This window comes from Vicugna pacos, chromosome 12 (assembly GCF_048564905.1).
Source record: "Vicugna pacos chromosome 12, VicPac4, whole genome shotgun sequence".
Lineage (NCBI taxonomy): Eukaryota > Metazoa > Chordata > Mammalia > Artiodactyla > Camelidae > Vicugna > Vicugna pacos.
This window is the reverse complement of record NC_132998.1, coordinates 61,276,759-61,298,136: the sequence shown is the minus strand read 5'-3', so window position 1 is coordinate 61,298,136 and position 21,378 is coordinate 61,276,759. Positions and strand designations below refer to the sequence as shown.

At 44.8% G+C, this 21,378-nt stretch overlaps 1 protein-coding gene across 1 annotated transcript in view; it reads left to right on the top strand.

The window, feature by feature from the left end:
* Window positions 1-204: 204 nt before the first annotated feature.
* PACSIN2 (protein kinase C and casein kinase substrate in neurons 2) overlaps window positions 205-21,378 on the top strand; it is a 121,620-nt gene continuing 100,446 nt past the window's right edge. Inside the window, exon 1 of the mRNA XM_072973633.1 lies at window positions 205-368. The gene's annotated coding sequence lies outside the window, so the exon portion shown is untranslated. The remainder of the gene's footprint in view (window positions 369-21,378) is intronic.

The window sequence follows — 21,378 nt, the reverse complement described above, 5'->3', positions numbered from 1 at the left end:
AAGTAGGCTCTTACTCTTTGATTGACAGGAAGCATCTCCAATGACGTCCAGGGGAGGTCTCGTTGGCGCGCTAGGGGGCGTGCCGCCTCTTCACTCCTCTGGCCCAATCAGAGTCCCCAGAGGGACTGAGGGGCGGTGCCCGGAGCCCAGCAGCCAATGGGGCGAGCACAGCGGGCGCGGCGGGGGCGGTGCGCTCGGGGCTGGCGGCAGAAGCGGCCGCGGCGGAGCAGAGCAGGGCAGGGCCGGGCTGGGCTGGGCGTCGCGGCCGGAGCGAGGGCGGGAGCTGGGCCGGAGCCGGAGCCGGGACTGGAAACGCAGTCACAGCAGGAGCTGGGTGCGCGGCGTGTCGGAGGCGAGCGGCGGCCTAGGTGAGGGGCGCTCCGCGACGGTTGGGGCTCAGCGGGCGGACGCGGGGCGCTGGTCGGCGGCTGGGCCCGCGCCCTGTCAGGCCGCCGCGCCGGAGCCGCGCTCCGAGCCCAAGGGCAGCCTCTGGGGCCGCGCCGCCGGCGCTCGAACTTCCTGTCGCAGTGGGAGGGGGGTGTGTTCAGGGGCCACAGCGGGCGCCCAGGGGCGTCCGGGGGGCGGAGAGGACGTCGCGGGGCATCTAGAGGGCCAGTGGGCTGGGCTTGAGGAAGGCTGGGGGCCGAGAGGTTTGGGGTTGGGGCGGGGGCGCCACGGAGGAGCGGACGAGTTCTCGGGTTGAGGGCTTGCTGGAGGGAGAAGTTGGGGAGCGGGGCCCGCGGCGGGTCAAAGGGCTGCTGCAGCAGGGGAGGTAGACGACTTCAGGAGAGACTTAAGGAGGGGAAGCGGGGAGGCCGAGGGGTGCAAGGGTTTACCGCCGCGCCGGAGGAGAGGGGGCTGGTAAGCGCCAGTTAGAGGGCAGGGCTTGGTCCGAGTGTGGTCTGGAGCGGACGGGGCGGCCAGAGCAGGCAGGACACTTAAGCGGATGCGCTGATTTGGGGCGCTTTGATGACCATCCTCCATTTCCTTCCTTCCCACCCTCCCTGTCCCTCTCCTATGGTGGGGTGGGGTGGGGTGGGTGGCACTCCCTCTGTGAGCAGGTCTTAGGGCTGGGGGAACAGGCAGGAGAAGCTGAGGGAGTTTGTCCGTTTGCCTCTCAGAATTTTCTCAGACTGTCATTTTTAGAAACCTATGTACCCGTCCTATTCTGGTGTTTCCAGCCTGCTGGGGCATCCAGAGAGGCCCGGGATTGGAGAGGTAGTGATTTCTTCTGCTCAGTTTCAGTGGCTCCTTGGGTTTTGGCTCCACCAGAGAAAGTCCGTTTTCTTAGAGGAAGCTGGTCAGGGGATCGAGCTGTGCTGTCGCCTGGGGTCCCACACAGCTGCAGCCTTTGAGGATACTGCTCCCCGGTTGGGTGGCCTTCAGCTGGGGTGTGTGCACCATTCCTGGGCCTTGTCTTCTCTCTTTTACCCCAACTGTCCTGTGCTTCTGTGGTTAAGGAGGGTTGGCTGTTCAGAGTCTCCACGGCTACTCATTACACTGTTTACCAAACACTCCCTGGCTGTCCTGATGAAAATCAGGAGGCCAGCTCAGAGAATTTAAACCTGGGCCACAGGCGGTGAACTCATACCAGTTCCTTCCCTTCTCTGCGGTCAGTTCCTCTCCAGTTATCCGAATATGCTGAAGTTCTGTTTTAACCCTCCTAAAATCGCCAGGTTGGAGGGCAAGGGAACGAACCAGGTGGGCTCTGTTGAAATGCCGGACCTCTCCTTCTTGCCTGAAAGTTTTTATTCCACTTGATACACAAGCCTGCCTGCAGCCTCTCCATAGAGGCATTGAATGGAAGCCAGTGCAACTGGGGTTTCTGTTGATTCACATGGGAAACAATAATCTGTGTGTATTTAAACTTAATTCTAGAGTTTCGCAATCTCCTTGGAGAGGTTATATTAGTTGAGATATGAGACCCCTGCATCAAAAACTTTTCTGTGGTGTGTTTTTCTTTTGACAATTGTCTTGAATCTTAGAAGAAACTGGCCATTAGGCTGACGATATTTGTTACTTGGGAAAGTAGTGTAACACAGAGGAGTAGATGAGTGATTAGGTCTGCACTCTTAATTCACTTTTTTTGGAGAAGAATAAAAACTCATTTGAATGGAAATGTCACTCTTAGCTCATGCTGTTGGGGAACTGGAATTTTATTACTTTCAGTTTCAAATGTGTAAGTTTGGTCATAATATTTAAATAATCTAAAATGCAAAAAACAGTTTCTGGGTTTTGAACACAGCTTGCTGCTGGGAGATAAAGTTGGCTTTCTCTGGTCCTGGATGCCTAGTCCAGATCACTGATGGCCAGTGATTTCTGGGGTGGGAGCTGAGGTGCATTTGTCCTTAATTCTCTCATTTCTTTATTCACTTGGAAGTCTGTGCAGACCAAGTCAAGGACATGATGCTCAGGTTTCCTGCTTCTGACTGGGTCATCAGTTGATTCCAGGATGTTATGAAATATCAAAACTATGGCATAGGTTCCTTAAATAATAGTAAAGGCGCCTGTGTTTATAGAGATCACAGTAGCATTTACCAAGTGCTCTCTGGCCATCCTTACCTGAACCTCCCATCTGACTTTGGCCTGCCTTATCTGCCATCAGATTGTGCTGGTGGCTTTGTGTAGGCCACCCTGTTGATTATTTGGGTAATGACCACATTTACATCAGCGATAGTGCTGCCTCAGTTTTTTTTTCCAATTAGATTGTTTGGAAGTGCGGCTGCATACTTGAAGGCAGTGCAACAGTGCCTTAGTTATGAAGTCACTTTGCATTCCACAGGTAGAGATCTTTCTTTATGGCCCTGGCAGTGATCCTTTACATACCTGAAAGCATGTCAGTGCCTGAAAACTGATTCCAGATGGGCCCAGTGGTGGTCCCTGGGATGGCTGTGTAGGAATTCCTTCAGATTTTTAGTATTCAAACAATTATGCTATGCTGACTGGAGATAATCTTAAACAAGGAATTCTCAAAAGTATTCTGTACAATACAACATTCTTGGCATACGTGTAGTTCCAAAGGTCACTATTTGAGGGACGATGGCCATCTAAGAGTACAGATTTTGGTATTTTGGTTAAAAACACAAGACAACAAAAACTTCTCAAATTATATATTAACTTGTATTTATTCCCATGATTGTATATTTATCTGTTTGCTTAATAAAACAGAGCATAATGTAGTCTGTTTTTTTTTGTTTGTTTGTTTTCTAAAATACAGTCTTTATTTTCAATATTAAAATATCATTTGAGTATTTCTTGACAGTAGGCACTGAAAACAAGATACAAGAATATAAAAATGAATAAAATACTGTCTCAATGATCACAGCTCTCAGCGAGAAGCCTTAAGAAAGAAAAATAAGGATGGAAATTTTTCTATAACCTTAAAAACCACGGTGTGGTGGTTTGTATAACATACTCTAAGGCTGCATGAGATTTATGTGACTTTTTTCCTCCCGGAATGTGGGATGGTAGAGTGGAAAGAGCATAGAGGGAGACTAGGAGCCCTGGGCTCTGTCCAGCCTTTTCCTGATTAACCCTGAGGCCTGGGACAATCACATATCTAAGGTCTCAGTTTTCATGTTTGTAAAAGGAGGATCTTAGAAGTTCTTATCCTTTTGAGAATCTGATAACAATAAGGACTGCTTTCCAGAAAGCACACTTGTGGGCAGCATCAGAGGCCTGGACCCCAGATTAGGAACTCCTGAATCACCCCATCTGTAAGCTCCCTCTCACCTCTGATATTCTGTAATCTTATTTTCCTGGTCATCTTTGAGCTAATAATAATGATGTCTGGTATTTATGGAAGACACATTCCAAAGCATTTTCACCTCTCACTTTTTTGTCCTTTAAACATTTCTGAGAGGTGTGGGTGGTGGTGGATATTCTTTCTTATGATGAAGAAAGGGGTACCAGACCTGGCCGCCACTTCAGTAGGATCACACAGCCAGCAGCCTGTCCTGGGACCAGAATCAGGGCTCCTGGTTGCCAGCGTGGGGTTTTTCCATTAGCTTTTGCTTCCTTGGTGGTTGTCATTATGAGTTATGTTTGGCAGTGTAAATATCCCGGAATGTGTCACTTGCAGAGGAAATATTTCTTCATCTGTTGAAAGGACTGTTTTTTTTTTTTTGTCTGAATTTGGGTAACTAAACACCTTTCTGCCTGTCAAAAGTTTACTTATTTCGTTTTTGTTATTTTTGTGCCATACTTTCCACAGGGAAACATTTGTGGGACTTGGGTGTTTTGAGCAGACTTGTTTAATGTTTATTGATTAAAGAGTACACTGAGATGATTACTTCTCAGTTGCTTGGCACTTGAGAAACTTGTGAAATAAATGTTAACTGAAAGTTCCAGATGTTTCACTTGTTTAATCAAATATATCCTCACAGATGAGACTTTCCCCGCAGCCTGAGAGGCCCCTCCCTGGGCCCAGGCTGCTGGGTAGGTTTGAGAGTTGGGTATGGATTGTGCCAGTGACCATGATTGTCAAACAGTGGCTTCTTGTGGCCTTCTGGCCAGATTTTGAATGTTTTAGGGACTGTTTTTCCCTCCTGTTTATTAACAGAGTACAGAGTATCAGCTATATGAAGAGCTCATGCATGCAAAAGAGCACTAAACCTTAGAGCCTCACGGGTGTTAGATGGTTTATTACTGATGAAAAGAATCATCGTGATAAAGATGTTTTGAATGATCAGACATGGAAGTAATAGGATGGTATACAGTAGGTATCAAATGTAGTATATGTGTATGTCCTCCTGTCCTCCTGTTATGCTCTGTCTGATACCTGTAGGGAGACTGGCCAACATCATTCCCTTTCCAGACATGGAAAGGGATATTTGCTCATTTCACGATGCACTTCTTTTGAACACTGGAGAGGATAAGGCAGACACGCACAGCCTCACTGACATTGGATATAAAGCCTGATGTCATGTGTCAGCTTCCATAGGCAAATTGCTTGCCAGAGAAGGAATTGGTGGAGGTTAAAGGCAGGCATTGAATTCAGAACATTAAGCAATAGGAAATCATCAAAAGTGGAAGCCTGGTCAGCAGATGAGGCTGTCAGAGGGCAAGGCCCATGATGAAGTGTAAACTCCAGGTTGCTGCTGCCATGCAGGGATGGCGTCCACTTAACTACATGACCTGCTGTAACGCCTCCTTTGTTAGCTCTGCTAGTATTTATGGGCCCTTCTCTGACCAGGAAACTTGCATCTGTGGGCTCTTTTTTCCTGTGGCCTGTTGTCTGTGATTTAAATATTGATAGAGTGGCAGAGTTGTCAGCAGTGAGCTGGGGTACTCCATTAGGCTGCTATGTCAGTGCCTGCTTTTGATTTAAATTTCACTCCTGGGGCTGAGATTGTTTGGAGGAGTGTACATGGGTGAGGGGAAGTGGGCAAGGCAGGTTGAAGGGAGCCTTCCTTGCCACTGAGTGTGTGGTGCTCTGACACTTGGCTCTATGCACAGTTCTGGGATCCCAAGATTAAGGTGACTCTTGATCAGGAGGTGGCCTTAGAAGCAATCCTCCCATCTTTGTGACAGTAGCAGATAGGAGTGTGTACAAAGTAGGGACAGACAGAGGAGGGCGGTTCTGACTGCTCTCAGGGCACTGTAGAGGGCTGACCTTCAGGGAGGTGACGAGTGGTTTTGCCACTCCCCCGGCACTCTCCAGGTGATGATGACTGGAAGGAGAGTCCCAGGCAGAGACACGGAGTTGTGAAGAACATGGGGGTGTGAGAGGGGCCGCTGAGGGGGGAGGTAGGCAGGCTTCAGGTTGTGTGACCTGCCTTGCAGGCCCAGCTCAGGCCCTCCTGGAGGATGGAGTTCAATGGACAGCTGTTTTGGAGTAGTAGACACAGAAACTGCGCAGAGGTGAGATGTCTGTTGAGAAGTAGGGGATGCAGATGGGGGAGGGTGATTTAGGTAGCTCATTTTAACAAAGGTCATCTGTGTCCCTGGAGGCTCCAGGATTACCAGGGATGTTCTTAGGAAGCAGTGCTAAACTCTAATGAGAGGGGCTTCCGGAGCAGGGCTGCGTCAGTCTTGACTCAGTGTCTTTGCTTGCATTTACGTTTTTAGTTGGTAATATAGCAGCTGCAGGGTTCTGCTTCTCTTTTCATATGGTTTATGTTCACAAATCCATGCAGTTAGTATGTAACTTTACCACCAGTTCTTGCAGAAAAATATTGCAGTAAGGTATAGAAGGTAACATGGTTTCAGAGCCACACAGCCCTGGGTTTGAGTACCAGCTCCACAACTAGGTGACTGTGGTCTTCCTTCAGCGTCTCTAAAACCAGCGTACTGACAGTCCCTTCCTCATTCGACTTGGGGAGGGTGATGTGAAGGAATGGACTGCAGACCTCCATGCCTGGTCCATGGAGCTGTAACTTTGGTATCACTCAAAGTGCAGTGTCTACTTAGGTGAGTTCACTAATTAAGTGAAACAAATCTTTAAAGGGTACAAAATGATGTTGTATTATCCAATTTTTGAAAATCCTCCTAAGATGTGTTATTCTTTCTGAGCCTAGGTGTATTCAGTATACTTGGACCTTTCCTTGGTGGCTCGGGGTCGCAGGGATGCTGTTGGGGTGGTTGATGAGGATGGAATACCCTCCCATTTTGCTAAGTAGAAGGTCTTGTCTCTTCTCTCCCTAGCTTCTCTCTGATTCTGTCCCGTTTGTGGGAGTGAAGCCCTGAGGATGATCTTACGCTCTCTGAGTTTTGAGGGCAGCCCTGCCACACAGAGGCCTTGCTCCTGTCTGGGTTGGCGATTCTATGCTTGAATTGAATGTTACTTAAGTTACAGAAAGCCTTACCCTGGGGTGAGGGGCTGTCGTTGTGACTAGACTTAGTGACTCTCGGAATTGGAAGGGACTATATATATATATATATATATATATATATATATATATATATATATAAATGGCTTGGTTGGGTAGGCATTTTCAGTTTATGAGGAACTTTCCCATAATCCTCATTTTGTTTTCAGAACAGCCTTGTTGGTTTGTTCCCCTCTTCATTGCTCAGAGGCTGAGAGGGGGAACCAGAGGGTCCGTGGTTTTACTTAAGCTGCCCAGCCAGGACCCCCATATGGGCCTCAGCCCAAGTCTGTAGCTCTAGGGAGCCTAGTGATGGGGATCTCTGCTTGGGCCTGCAGGGTGGTCTTTAACATATAGAATAAACTGTTGCTAGTACTTTGAAGTTTCCTATTGAATAAATGAAATTTTATTATTATAAAGTGATATCCAAGCCATAGTTTGTGAACATTTTCATATTTTATACCACTTTTGAGTTCCATTGTACCCAATTATGTTGTCGCCAACTGAGCGTGCCAAGTCTGTGAGTTGTGGTCCTCAGAGGAACCGCAGAGCAGGCTCCACACCCCACGTGGACCTCGAAGCCTGCTATTAGTGGGTTTTGTAGCTGACTGATTGCTAGAGGATGGAGCTGGCCTGCCTGGGCGCTGTTTAGCTTGGACATGAGATATTTTAATAAGGAAGAAATTGTGACCTCTGCACCCGTGAAGGTATCATCAGCTAAGGAGCCTGGGCAGCCAATAAGGAGGCGGGGGGAGGGTAGGTAGATCAGGGGTTGTGGGGTCACCATCTGGGATAGATCTCTGGGTTCTGGGGTTTCTGAGGGACCATACAAGAAGCTTTACACTCCTGCTCATTTAATTCTTGCAACAAGATAGTTAACTCCACTTCACACGAGTAAAGCAAAGCTCTGAGAGATGAAGTGACCCTCACAGGGTCCCCTGCAGAGCTGACCCTCAGCCTGACTCTGAAACCACGCTCATTTCACTCATCTTGCTGTCTTGATTAAGTGGATTCTGAGTCACTTGCCCTCAAATATGAAACAAATCTTTTAAGTTATCTTCCTTCCCCGCTTCTCAGAAACATAGAAAAGAGGCAAGTTGTGTAGTCTTTTAAGATAGGATCTATGCCTACAGCTAACTTGGTCAAGATAATCCAAAAGTTTGCAGTAATTTATGCAGCAGGGAGACGAAGGCAGAGAGGCAGAGGCTTCTAAACAGCCCAGCCCGGACCCCAGAGCTCCTCACTCAGGTGGGAGTACCCTTGCCTCACCTTCCACTAGCCTCATTTTAAAAGGTGTCATATGATTAAAAAGGCACTTAAGGGAGAGGAGATTACATTTCTGTAAAGCTTTCATTTTATACTACACTTTGTAAGATTGTGAGAGGTTCACGTTTTGTTGACATTGTGATATCAAATGAAGATTTTCTGTGCAGGTAAGTTAGAGCAGATGTTTGTTTTTCATTTTTGTGTCAAAAGGCTTATTTTATTTTACTTTATTTTGCTTTCTTGTCTTTAGGTATTTTAAAAAACTGAAGGTACAATGTAGAAAATAGAGTTTCTTTGAATAAAGAAGGCTTTGTATTTTACTTTCCACATGCATAGGGATTTTTATGTATCTTAGAAGCAGTAACTGCCACTATTTCAAGCTTCAGAAGAGGTGAGAGAGCTGTATTGCCTCTGTCCATCCTCACAGCAACACTCACCACTCCAGGTTCTAGTTTGAACATGAGGATGCTGCTGGTAGATCATGTGCTTAGTCCAAGATCGTCCAGGTTGTAGTAAATAGGGGAGAGGATTTGAAGCCTACACTGGCTACACGTGCCTGTCCCCTTTTCATCAATCTACATTGCGGCAATTGTATTATTCAGAGTCCCTTAAATATTTTATCAACTATTTTCCAATGTTTTAATTCTTTAAAAAGATATTTAATGGTTGCATAATCCTGTTAATGTAATGAGATTAAAACATTCCCCTAATGATGGGCATTTTAGGTTATTTCCACTTTTTTTTTTTTGGCTATTGTAGATGAATTCACAGTTTACAATCTCATTTTTCTTTTCTTTTCTTTTTTTTTCATTTGTGTAACTAGTTCCTGGGTATAAATTCCCAGAAATAGAAATCTTAGATTAAAAGATCTGAACATCTTAGAATGTTTTCAAAGCCTACTTTGTTGCTTCTGGGTTTATCTTTCTGATATTCATGGATGAAAAAAATTGACGGATTTTTTTTTTCCCTTTAAAATGCTTTGACCTTTAGAACTTTCAAGTATCTGTGAGATAACTTTTGTGAGCTTTTCTTAAGGGAGTTGCATTTTCTCCTAAGTTTTTGGATATTAGTTTTACTTGAATTAGATGCTTTACTTTCATAAGCAAGAAACAGTCTTCAAAAAAGCCCTTACTACTGTATTAATCACCTGAGCTAATGTTCTACATTCTCAAGGTTGTAAGTGCTTGTGGTTGCATTCCTTCCTCAACTCAGCTGTCATGATACTCTGAACTACAGTCTCTCTCAGAACTTGGTCTTGTTTTCTTTTCCTCACTTGAAATATGCGTATTGGGAAAGATGGTGCAATGCTGTCTGTGTTGGTGTAGCTCGTACATTAGGGCCGCCCAGGGGATCTTGCGACCCTTTGGGTTTTGCGTGTGTAGCTCCTAGATGCTGCTCTCCTGGAGGCTGCCAGCTCTGCCTTTGCTGGAGGCAGACATCTCAGAGAAGTCCTGGGGGCTTTATAGTGTTGGAGCCTATGCATTTTTTCTTTTTTTGGCCTGTTTGTTTTCCTGTTCTGAAGTCACTCTGCCCTTTGCCATGTCCCTTCACCAGGCACTGGCTGACTTTTTCACCTTCCACTGTCCCTTAGGTATTCACCTGCAGACTGAGTAGAGTCTTGTTTTCCTGGTGGCTCATTTCTGAGGGTCAGCAAAGGAAAAGGTGCTTAGCAGGGACAAGGAGGGCCCCAGGAGCAGTGACCAGACCTCAACTCTCGCCCCTAGGTCCCTTCCTTGGATTCCTGCTGTGCCTCCATCATACTCCTCCACCCCTAGGAGGCTGCTTCCTCTGTAGTTCTCTGGCCTCATCGTGGGCAAAAGGTCCTCTTTTCTTGGTTCCTCTTATCCTAGCTAAGAAAGGCTGAGATTCACAACAAAACAAAAAGACATTACTACATAATAAGGTAGACGTAGAGGAAATAATCACAAACAACACAGGAGCATAACGAGAGTTTTGTTTCTCAGGCACAGTGGGTTTTGACGCCAGCACTGTAGGGCTAGTTTGATTGCATTGGTTCAGCCAGGTGCTGCCTATTTCCTGCTTCCCCTTTCCACCCCTGTTTATTCTGTCAATAAACCCAAATTTTAGAGTAATGCTTTGCTTTGTGCTTGGTAGTCTGTGTTTTTATTACAGGCATGGAAGTTGTACTTTGCCCTGGTTTCCACAGATGCCTAAACATGTCTAAGTTGGCTGTTGCCTAGGCAGCTGGCTGAGCTGTTGGCTGTATGTGTGATGAAGGCTCTGGTAGATGCTGGATGGGGGTCCCAAGGCATCGTTATGGCTTCTCAACTAAGCTGGGTGGTAACTGCCGAGCCCCAGAGACACATGCTCTTAGCTTCCCTTTGTCCTTTCCACGCTTCCCGTTTTATTTCCTGAGAAATCTCTGCCCAGCTGCCCCAGCTTGGCAGGGCGTGGCATGGAATGGAATGGGGCTACTTTATTTCAGGACATGGACCTTTGGACCATAAGGCACGGTTCCTTAGCAGCCCTTGACCCCAGCTTTACTCTGGGTTGGACAAGTGCATTTTGTTCCATCATTTCTTCTGCTTCTTAGAACTGGGGCAGGTTGCTGGAGCCTAGAGCTAGGCCTTGCCTGAGAGTCGCACAGAGAAAGGGCCTTGCAGTGGGGCCAGAGGGGTAGTCCTGGCCACACGGAAGTCATGGGGGAAATGGCTTGATTGAATCATTGGAGTGCTGCAGGATGCCTTCTTTTATGAAAACTGAGTGAAGTGGTTGGTATAGTAAGTTCCAGACTTTGGTTATTTTGTTTTGGATTTTTTTCTTCCTTTCTTGCTCTTGCAGGTGTGGATCTGAAGTTGCCTGACTGCAGGTGGGCTGGGCTGGGCTATCTCATTGTCTCCTTTTAAAGCTCAGACAAGTCACCCTTGAAGGTTTTTGTCTGTTTGTGTGTGCTCATCTCCAGAATTGCTACTTCGAACCTGTGCATTTTTGTCTGTAACTTCCACCAGGAACTTGCAGGTTTGTGAAATTTAGAAATAGTTGAAAATAACATAATCTCTTAACTAATAAGTAAAGAGGTAGTGGGAAAAACCCCACAAACCTTTAAATCCTTGTCTTACAAAAACTGAATGTTAGTGTGATTGGAAGAATTGGAGGTCTACTCTCACAAAGTGAACTCTGTCGCTCCCTCGGAACTCCTGAGGGGTAGGTAGGAGGAGAGTGGAGGTGGCAAATTGGCAGCATCCACAGTGGCTGCGAAGTCCTGCTCCCTGGTCCCTCTGCAGACTCCTGCTGTTGATGGAGGGCTGGCTTTTGGGGCCCTGACCTGGTCCCAGGTTGCTTTCCCCTGTGGGAGAGCCTTCTGGGAGCAGTGTGTCAGGGACAAACCCTGCTGAGTTCTGGTCATGGGACAGTCTGGTGTCCTGTTCTGCAGGTGTATGTAGCAAGTTTGTTATGTAAGGAACTCTGCAGGCAGGTTACCCAGTTCTGCAATTTATTGTGGGTCCTTGGGCAAGTTTCTGCATCTCTCTGTGCCTCAGTTACCTCACCTCTAAAATGGGGATAATGACAAGACTGTTGTGACGACTGGATGAATGTGTGTCCTGTCCTTGGTTGGGACAGTGCTGCACTTAGAGAGCATCGTTTAGTGCAGCCATTGTGTACCTCCAAGCCTCCCGACTGTCCTGCCACATGACTCTTTGATTCCCCCTTTACAGTTGAGGAAACAGGCTCACAGAAGCTTAATAACTCCCCAGGCCCAGATCTGCCTTGAAGTGCTCTGTTCAGTGCATTGGTGGTTCCCCACAGGGCCCCTGGTTCTCCAGGAGCTTAGAGGATGATTACAAAGGGACTGCTGGCTCAGGGCTGTACCTACCAAGTGTGCTTTGTAGATAGATTTTTTTTTAAATGCCCTTGTACACACACAAAGACACACAGACACACAAAATATCGATTCTTTATAAAAATGATGCTGTGATTTGATTAGTAAAATACCAATTAATTTTAAAGCTTGAGTATATAGTAACCTTTTATCACCTTGATTCCATCGGTCATTGAACGCTGAAAGTGCTCTCATCCAGGTATCAAAGGGCCTTGTTAGTTTTAACAATGGATCCTTTTTGGGGTAGGGTTCAGTAGATGTTTATTGTTTCCCTTTTCTTGCCCTGTACTTTGGTGTATGTCCTTCTGTCTGTTTGGCATCTGCATGCCTTCTCAAGGGTCAGGCATGTTGGGGAGATAGAGTCCTCAGTGTGGCTGGGCTGAGTTGTAACCTGGAAGCAAGACTGGGAGCTCAGAATCCATACCAGGTTCAAACAGGAGTGTCTAAAATCTCCTTGGGAGCAAAGAAGGTGCTTTACATCTGAGGGGTCTTGAAGGAATCTGCTGGATCCCTCAATTCTCTGAGGCACTGATTCTGGTTCACCCTCGCTAGACTCTTCTAGGGTGCCTTCCTGGTGCAGAGTGATTTTTTTTTTTTTTAGTTCAATAACTTCCTGCTTCCTCCTTAACTTGGGGCTCTAGTTGCAAAGTATGTTCCCGAATCCAAACCACAGACTTAAAGGCTGGGGCCTGCCCTGTAAGCTGCTGGTTGCATGGTGGTTGGCCCCTGAGAAGCCTTCTGTTTTCTAGGAAAGCTCTCCTCTTTGTTAGATCTTGCTGTGTAATTTTTCTGCTGATTCCACCTAACCTTGGTCATTGGTGTTCTGAGATACGTGGTTGAAACTCAGCACTATGTTTCTTGACCTGTCTTTGGCTCTCAGATCTCCTTCTGAGTTTCATGAAATAGATCTCCCCTTCCCTCAATGGACACAAGCATTTTTGCATGCAATTCTGACAGGTTCATAAATGCCCATTCAATATTGAACAAATATTTGAACTTTTGTCACGTGCCAGGCACAGTTCTAGGCACTGAGTTTGCAGCAGGAACACAATAGGTGAAGACTTTACATTCCAGTCAGGGGAGACAGACCATGGTTAGATAACTCGTGTCCTGTGTGGAGGGAAGGCCAGCCTGGTGGGCCGGAGCATCCAGGCCTCATCCTGCCTGCGTGGGCTAGGCTCACTGCCTACCTCCCAGTTCCCTTCCGACTTTCACCTTCCTGAACGGGTTTTTGGTATCACCATCATTGTCATGAAGATTTTTAAAAATTTAATGTTTGTTGAGTGTGCTGTACCTACCAGCTCTACTTTTCCATGCACGGTTACACTTATCCTTATGACAACTTCACAGGTGGAAAGCTGGCCTTAGCGAGATTAAGTGACAGCCATCAGAGCTAGGAAGTGTGGTGCTTTTCAATCAGCGTGCAGCTTGGGGTTGTGGAGTTCAGCAAGCCAGTCCTGAGGATATCATCAGAAAAGGCAGCAAAAAGTGTGTGATCATTTTGTCCTGGACATGTCCATTCTGTCTGGTTCCTTTAGCAGTCAGAAATTTAATTTTTTACCTGACTGTGATAGCAAATTGCCTTGCTCAGGGATGGGAAGATGAATGGAACAAGCTTTCAGGTCTCTACATGGTAGACATTACAGACGCTTGAAGTTACTATATATAGAGTGTGTGTGTGTGTGTGTGTGTCTGTTAGCAAAATTGCATAATTCCATCCTCAGCCCAAATAATTGCCTCATGAGTGACATTTATAGTACACATTATGTAGTACTTGGCTGAGGAGATTTATATGCACAGTGGTTTTTCCACACAAGACAATTGTTTTCTTGTTTTAATTTTTAAGGCACTACCCAATGAACAGAGTAACTTCCTGAAAAGTTGCTTTAAAAAAATTTGTATCCTCTGCAGAGGGTGGAACGAAACAGTATTTGTGATCTTGACTCAGCCCCTGACATAACAGAATCATTATTCTGACTAGAAGTTTGCAAGTTGCCATCCTCCTGGCATCAACAGCTGCTAGTTCTTTATTTACACTTAATAACTTTGTATCTCTGCTTCGTTCTAAGGCGTGCCACAACTTCATGTCAACACAAAACTGCACCTTTAGAGTTATTTTGAAGCATGACTAAATGCCAGGGTGTTTCTCTAAGTTTCTCTATAGTCATCTCACGTCATGGAGGAACAGTTGGACTGTGGGTCTGGCTCAGTGCTAGTCTGATATTGCAGTTTCCAGCCATTCTTCCTGGGCAGTTGTGTCTGGAGGAGCCCCAAGGCTGAGGGGGCGGGGAAGGTGTTCCTTTGTTGTGTGACCAGGGGGTGATTGTTGGAAGTCAAGCCCTAAGAGAGTCCCGGAGACATTCTAAATGGAGTTTCCAATCTGAAGAGTGAGGCAGGGTAGGAGGATTCTAGCTTTGAAGCCCAGTAAGATGGAGATGGGGGATGGGGGTATGGAGGTGGCTGACAAGAGAGAACCTGTAGGCTTTCTGAGCGGGGTGGGTTGGAGAAGGCAGCTGTTGTGGCTTCTTTCTGTGGCTGTGGGGCTGTGGCACCAGGGTGGGTGTGTCGCTGGGACTCCTGCCCTGGGCCCTCTTCCAGTGCGACTCTCCCCCCGTCAGGGTGAGGAATCTGAGAGCCAAGGGTTGTCCCTACCTGAAACTCATGCCTCCCCTTTCTAGACCTTGCCCAGGGATAGTGGCCGTGGAATCCTCTGCCCCAGGAACCCTAGTCCAGGTGTGAGACCTGTTTGGGCTTCTTACCTGGCTGTGTCCCACTGAGGGAGGACTGTGCTGTCATGTACACATACCTGTGGCTGAGAGGTGGCCGAATGGTGCCTGTGTGCACAGTGTGTGTGTGGATGGAGCGTGGGTGTGCAGGGTGGGGCGTTCCCATGAGCGTACTGGGGGGTCCTTGTGGTGCAGAACACTGCTTTGGATTCATTGTGTATTTGGCTTCTTGAAATAACAAAGTCTGCACTTATTTATTGAATGCACTTGTCCCATGCCATCTCTGCTGCTCATGACACCCTGCAGAGCTTGGAGGTATCCTTCCTTGTCTGACAGTTGGGGCTTGGGGAGGTGGATTCAATAGCAGGCCTGTCCGCTGCTCAGTGTTCTAGGCATTAAACCAGCCACCCTGGAGGAGGATTACTTGCACTGTGTTATTTTACCCACAGTCTCCTTCTAGGACTTGGTTGATTGAGGTTTTTTCAATTTTGTTAGCTTTCTGGCACAGTGTCAGAAGGATTCCAGTCTACATCACGATCTTTTTTAGAGCTCATATTTTGTTTTCACTTTATCCATGGATTTTAGCCTGGAAGATTCCCAGTGAACAGTTTTGACATTGTCATATAAAACTTCTTTGCAGCAAAGCGCAGATAGTCTAGCTCGAGGGTAAATAGCTCTTCCTGAAACAAGCCAGTTCACTTCAGCAGCTGCAAAGCAGGGCTCCAGGAACCTTTCAGGGCACATTTTTCTTGTGACTTTTTGTTCTCTGGGAGGGGACGGACACAGTGTCTTGGGTCACTGCCCTAGCTGCAGTGTCCCACGGTACACATGAGCGTCCCAGTGCTGCTGGAGCTGGAGTGCTGCCCCTTCAGAAGTGACTGCCAGGTTAGAGATGGAGAAGAGCTTGGGAGCTGCCTGAGGATGGTGGTGTCCCCAGCCCAGAGGGTCAGAAAAGCTGATCTGAACCGGTGTTCTCACCAATGTGAAAAAAAATGGCAGTGTAGTTTTTATATGTTAAGGTTAGCAACTGCCTTTTCTTGGGAAGGGCTCTCTTTTAGTATAAGATTGTAACCTTTGTATCTTTTAGTTTTAAAATGTCTTTTCTTTTGGTGTTGGCAATATGAGCTGGTAGCTTTTACTGAGTATTCTTTTTTTTTTTTCATTTGTATTTGGCATTTAATGAAAGATATTGTTTGTTTAGCAGTAAGTGAGAAAGAACTCTTCAAATGACTTTTAAAAATATGACTGGAAATTGAAGGCACCAGTAACGCATTCCTTTTGCTTTTATTTATTTATTTATTTATTTTTTTTTACATTTTTTTTACATTTTTTATTGATTCATAATCATTTTACAGTGTTGTGTCAAATTCCAGTGTTCAGCACAATTTTTCAGTCATTCATGGACATATACCCACTCATTGTCACATTTTTTTCTCTGTGATTTATCATAACATTTTGTGTATATTTCCCTGTGCTATACAGTGTAATCTTGTTTATCTATTCTACAATTTTGAAACCCCAGTCTATCCCTTCCCACCCTCTACCCCGCCCCCCACCCCGGTAACCACAAGTCTGTATTCTCTGTCCATGAGTCTATTTCTGTCCTGTATTTATGCTTTGTTTTTGTTTGTTTGTTTGTTTTTGTTTTTTAGATTCCACATATGAGCGATCTCATATGATATTTTTTTTTCTCTTCTGGCTTACTTCGCTTAGAATGACATTCTCTAGGAGCATCCATGTTGCTGCAAATGGCATTATGTTGTCGGTTTTTATGGCTGAGTAGTATTCCATTGTATAAATATACCACATCTTCTTTATCCAGTCACCTGTTGATGGACATTTAGGTTGTTTCCATGTTTTGGCTATTGTAAATAGTGCTGCTATGAACATTGGGGTGCAGGTGTCGTCCTGAAGTAGATTTCCTTCTGGGTACAAGCCCAGGAGTGGGATTCCTGGGTCATATGGTAAGTCTATTCCTAGTCTTTTGAGGAATCTCCACACTGTTTTCCATAGTGGCTGCACCAAACTGCATTCCCACCAGCAGTGTAGGAGGATTCCCCTTTCTCCACAGCCTCTCCAGCATTTGTCATTTTTGGATTTTTGAATGACGGCCATTCTGACTGGCGTGAGGTGATACCTCATTGTAGTTTTGATTTGCATTTCTCTGATAATTAGTGATATTGAACATTTTTTCATGTGTTTTTTGATCATTTGTATGTCTTCCTTGGAGAATTGCTTGTTTAGGTCTTCTGCCCATTTTTGGATTGGGTTGTTTATTTTTTTCTTATTGAGTCGTATGAGCTGCTTATATATTTTGGAGATCAAGCCTTTGTCGGTTTCACTTGCAAAAATTTTCTCCCATTCCGTAGGTTTTCTTCTTGTTTTATTTCTGGTTTCCTTTGCTCTGCAGAAGCTTGTAAGTTTCATTAGGTCCCATTTGTTTATTCTTGCTTTTATTTCTTCTAGGAGAAAATTTTTGAAATGTATGTCAGATAATGTTTTGTCTATGTTTTCCTCTAGGAGGTTTATTGTATCTTGTCTTATGTTTAAGTCTTTAATCCATTTTGAGTTGATTTTTGTATATGGTGTAAGGGTGTGTTCTAGCTTCATTGTTTTACATGCTGCTGTCCAGTTTTCCCAACACCATTTGCTGAAGAGACTGTCTTTATTCCATTGTATATTCTTGCCTCCTTTGTCGAAGATGAGTTGACCAAAGGTTTGTGGGTTCATTTCTGGGCTCTCTATTCTGTTCCATTGGTCCATATGTCTGTTTTGGTACCAATACCATGCTGTCTTGATGACTGTAGCTCTATAGTATTGTCTGAAGTCTGGGAGAGTTATTCCTCCAGCCTCTTTCTTTCTCTTCAGTAATGCTTTAGCAATTCTAGGTCTTCGATGGTTCCATATAAATTTTATTATGATTTGTTCTAGTTCTGTGAAATATGTCCTTGGTAATTGGATAGGGATTGCATTAAATCTGTAGATTGCCTTGGGCAGTGTGACCATTTTAACAATATTGATTCTTCCAATCCAAGAGCATGGAATATCTTTCCATTTTTTAAAGTCTTCTTTAATTTCCTTCATCAATGGTTTATAGTTTTCTGTGTATAATTCTTTCACCTCCTTGGTTAGATTTATTGCCAGATATTTTATTACTTTGGGTGCTATTTTAAAGGGGATTGTTTCTTTACTTTCTTTTTCTGTTGATTTATCGTTAGTGTAAAGAAAGGCAACTGATTTTTGAACATTAATTTTGTAACCTGCTACCTTGCTGAATTCTTCGATCAGCTCTAGTAGCTTTTTTGTGGACCTTTTAGGGTTTTCTATATATAGTAACATGTCGTCGGCATATAATGACACTTTTACCTCTTCTTTTCCAATTTGGATCCCTTTTATTTCTTTCTCTTGCCTGATTGCTGTGGCTAGGACTTCCAGGACTATATTGAATAGGAGTGGTGATAGTGGTCATCCTTGTCTTGTCCCAGATTTTAGTGGGAAGCTTTTGAGTTTTTCACCGTTGAGAACTATGCTGGCTATAGGTTTGTCATATATAGCTTTTATTATGTTGAGATATGTTCCCTCTATACCCACTTTGGCGAGAGTTTTTATCATAAATGGGTGTTGAATTTTATCAAATGCTTTTTCTGCATCGATTGAGATGATCATGTGGTTTTTGTCCTTTCTCTTGTTGATGTGATGTATTACATTGATGAGTATTCTTACTTGACAAAATGAAAAGTTATCCTCATGTCATTCTCCAAAATTTTGAAGTTTTATTAAGTGTAACTAACAGGCAATAAGTTGCACATATTTAAAGTATACAGCTTGATAAGTTTTGACACATAAACACACCCATTAAACTGTCACCACAATGAAGATAATGAGCATATCTATCGCCCCCAAAAGTTTTCCTGAGCTACTTTGTAGTCCCTCTGCCCACCCCTCACTGCTCCCAGAAAACTGCTGATCTGCTTTCTGTCACTATAGATTAGTTTACATTTTCAGAATTTTACATAAATGGAATCATACTTTTTTTTTTGGTCTGGCTTTCACTCAGCAAAATTGTTTTGTGATTCATCTATGTTGCAGCATATACTAATATTCCATTCTTTTTAACCCAGTGTATGGATATGGCCAGTTTGTTTATCCACTCACCTATTGGTGGCCATGTGGACTATTTATAGTTTTTGAGGCTATTACAAAGAAAGCTGCCATGAACATTTGGATACCAGTCTTTGTATGGACACATGCTATCATAGCTCTTGGGTAGCATGGCTGGGTGATATGGTAGTGTTCATTTAATTTTTTAAGACATTGTCAAACTATTTTCTATTTCTGAAGTGCTGTACCATATTACATTCTCACGAGCAGCATGTGAGAATCCCAGTTCCTCCATGTCTTTGCCAGTACTTGGTATGGACAGTGTTAAACTTTTGCCACTTTGGTAGAGCTGTAGTGGTGTCTCACTTGCTTTTAATTTGCATTTCCCTAGTGACCAGTGATGTTAAGCATCTTTTCATGTGCTTATTTGCTGTCTGTATATCTTCCTTGGTGACCTATCTCTTCAAATCATTTGCCCATTTAAAACATTGGGTTGTTTGTCACTTAGCTTTGAGATTTCTTTATATATTCTGAATACAAGTCCTTTATGAAACATGATTTGCAAGCATTTTCTCCCAGTCTGTAGCTTGTCTTTTCAATCTCTTGACAGTGTCTTTTGAAGAGCAGAAATTTAAAAAATTTGATGAAGTCGGTTTGTTCTCCTGTGGTTTGTGCTTTTTTGGTTGGTGTCATAGCTAAAATCTTTGCCTAACCAAGGTCACAAATGTTTTCTCATATTTTCTTGTACAGATTTTCTAGTTTTAGGCTTTACATTTAGTTCTATGATCCATTTTGAGTTATTTTTTGTGTGTGGTGTAAGGTGTGGATTGAAGTTCATTTGTTTGCCCGTGGATGTCCAATTTTTTCAGTACTATTTGTTGAAAAGTGCTTCAAGTTTGGGGGGTGGGATTTGTAGTTAGTGAAATCCAAAGGTCTGGGGATTGTGGTTCTAGGCACGCAGATCTCTTCCCTCTTATGACTGTTGGTCCTGTTCTCATCAGTTTCAGATAGCCTGGCTTTCTCTTTATTTCATGTGTGTCTTAAGTCCCTTGACAACAGAGGTGCTTTCACAGGCTGCCGTATGAGTAAGGGGCTGGGAGATGCCTGCTGGGATCCCATATCTCTTCCTCTACTCTGGGCCCTCCAGAGCCCGGAGCACAGAGGCTTTAAGGACTTTTTTGTAGGTAAGTTCTGGGTAGTGTCTCATTTCCAGCCGTGACTGGAGGCCTGCCAAGTACAGAGAGATGAGGGGACAATAAACCTTCTGTGCCTGGGTGGGTGGGGATATACCTAGGCTGGGGATGTGCCTACAGCTGAAGAAGGTGGAAGGAGCCATTCCCATCCATGTGTGCTGGCAGCAGTGTCACCTGTCATCAGACTGAGGGAATGTGGCTCCACTGTGTGTCCCTGGTCCCTCTCAGCTCACCTTTATGACCCCAAGTGCAGGGAATGGGTGTTTATTCTTTTCTCTTCAGTCACAAAGGCGCTCGAAAGGGCTCCACCCCTGTACCACTATGCAGCAGCTTCACAGGGGGCGGTAAGATCGTTGTCTGCTTTCTGACCCCTGGGCAGTTGTCGTGCCTCACGTTTGGCTGGTACTGGTAGTACTAGTACTACCAGTACCATGACCAGCACCTAACAGCCGTGGAGCTTTTCCTCTGCTCTCAGCCCTTTAGTGTATTACCCACTTAGTCCTCACAACAACCCCATGGAGTGGCTGCAGCCCATTTTACAGATGAGGAAACTGAGGCACAGAGAAGGCCAGATGTAAGAAGTCTTTGGGCCATGATTTCCATTACTGAATGTTGGGGAAGGGATTTTGTTTAACATTTTTTTTAACTCTTATGAAACAAAATTGATGGGGCTCTCACTTCTAAGTCTTTATTTCCTTATCAGCAGTAGAGAGCAGTTGGGCTGTTTGACCAGATTAAAATTCTTTAATGGCTCCCTGTTGCCATCACAGTAGAATCCACACTTGTGATCTGTCCCTGCTTACCTCTTCAACCTCATCTCTTGCCATACTGAACTTCTTGTGTATTTCCCTCCTCACGTGTGCTTTCCATAAATCCTGTTACATCTGTTGTAAATGTCCTTTCTTCTCACCTTTGCCTGCTAAACTTCTACTCAGCCTTCAAAACTCAGCTCTAGCTTCATCCCCCTCTCCCTACTTTAAGGCATCCTGCCCCTGGGCCTGCAGAGTGCAAAGTCTGCACCTGTGTCAGTGCTTCTCATGGATGGCCTGACTGGCTGACTACCTGCTGGTCTTCTCCCACTGGGCCTGGAGCTAGGTGAGGTGAAGGGCAGGGACTGCCATTTACCTTGGAATCCACAGTTCTTAGCTTTGTGCTGGCATATAATAGAGGGCAGACATTTGTGGGATGAACAAGTGTGACATGAATAATGCAAGGACCCTCAGTTCTCAGGCCTGTTGGTTTGTTACCATCTATGAGCGCAGGTGCCCAGGCAGCTGGCATAGGGAAAGTAATGTTGATGCATTTAAAAAGCATCATTCAGTGATTCCTTTAAATCCTGAGTGAGGCTTACATTTTTTTCCCCTCTATGGGAATGAGTTTTCTATTTTTTTTTTTAAAAAAAGTGCTTTTACTCTGACCATCTTTTAGATCATAAATTTAAG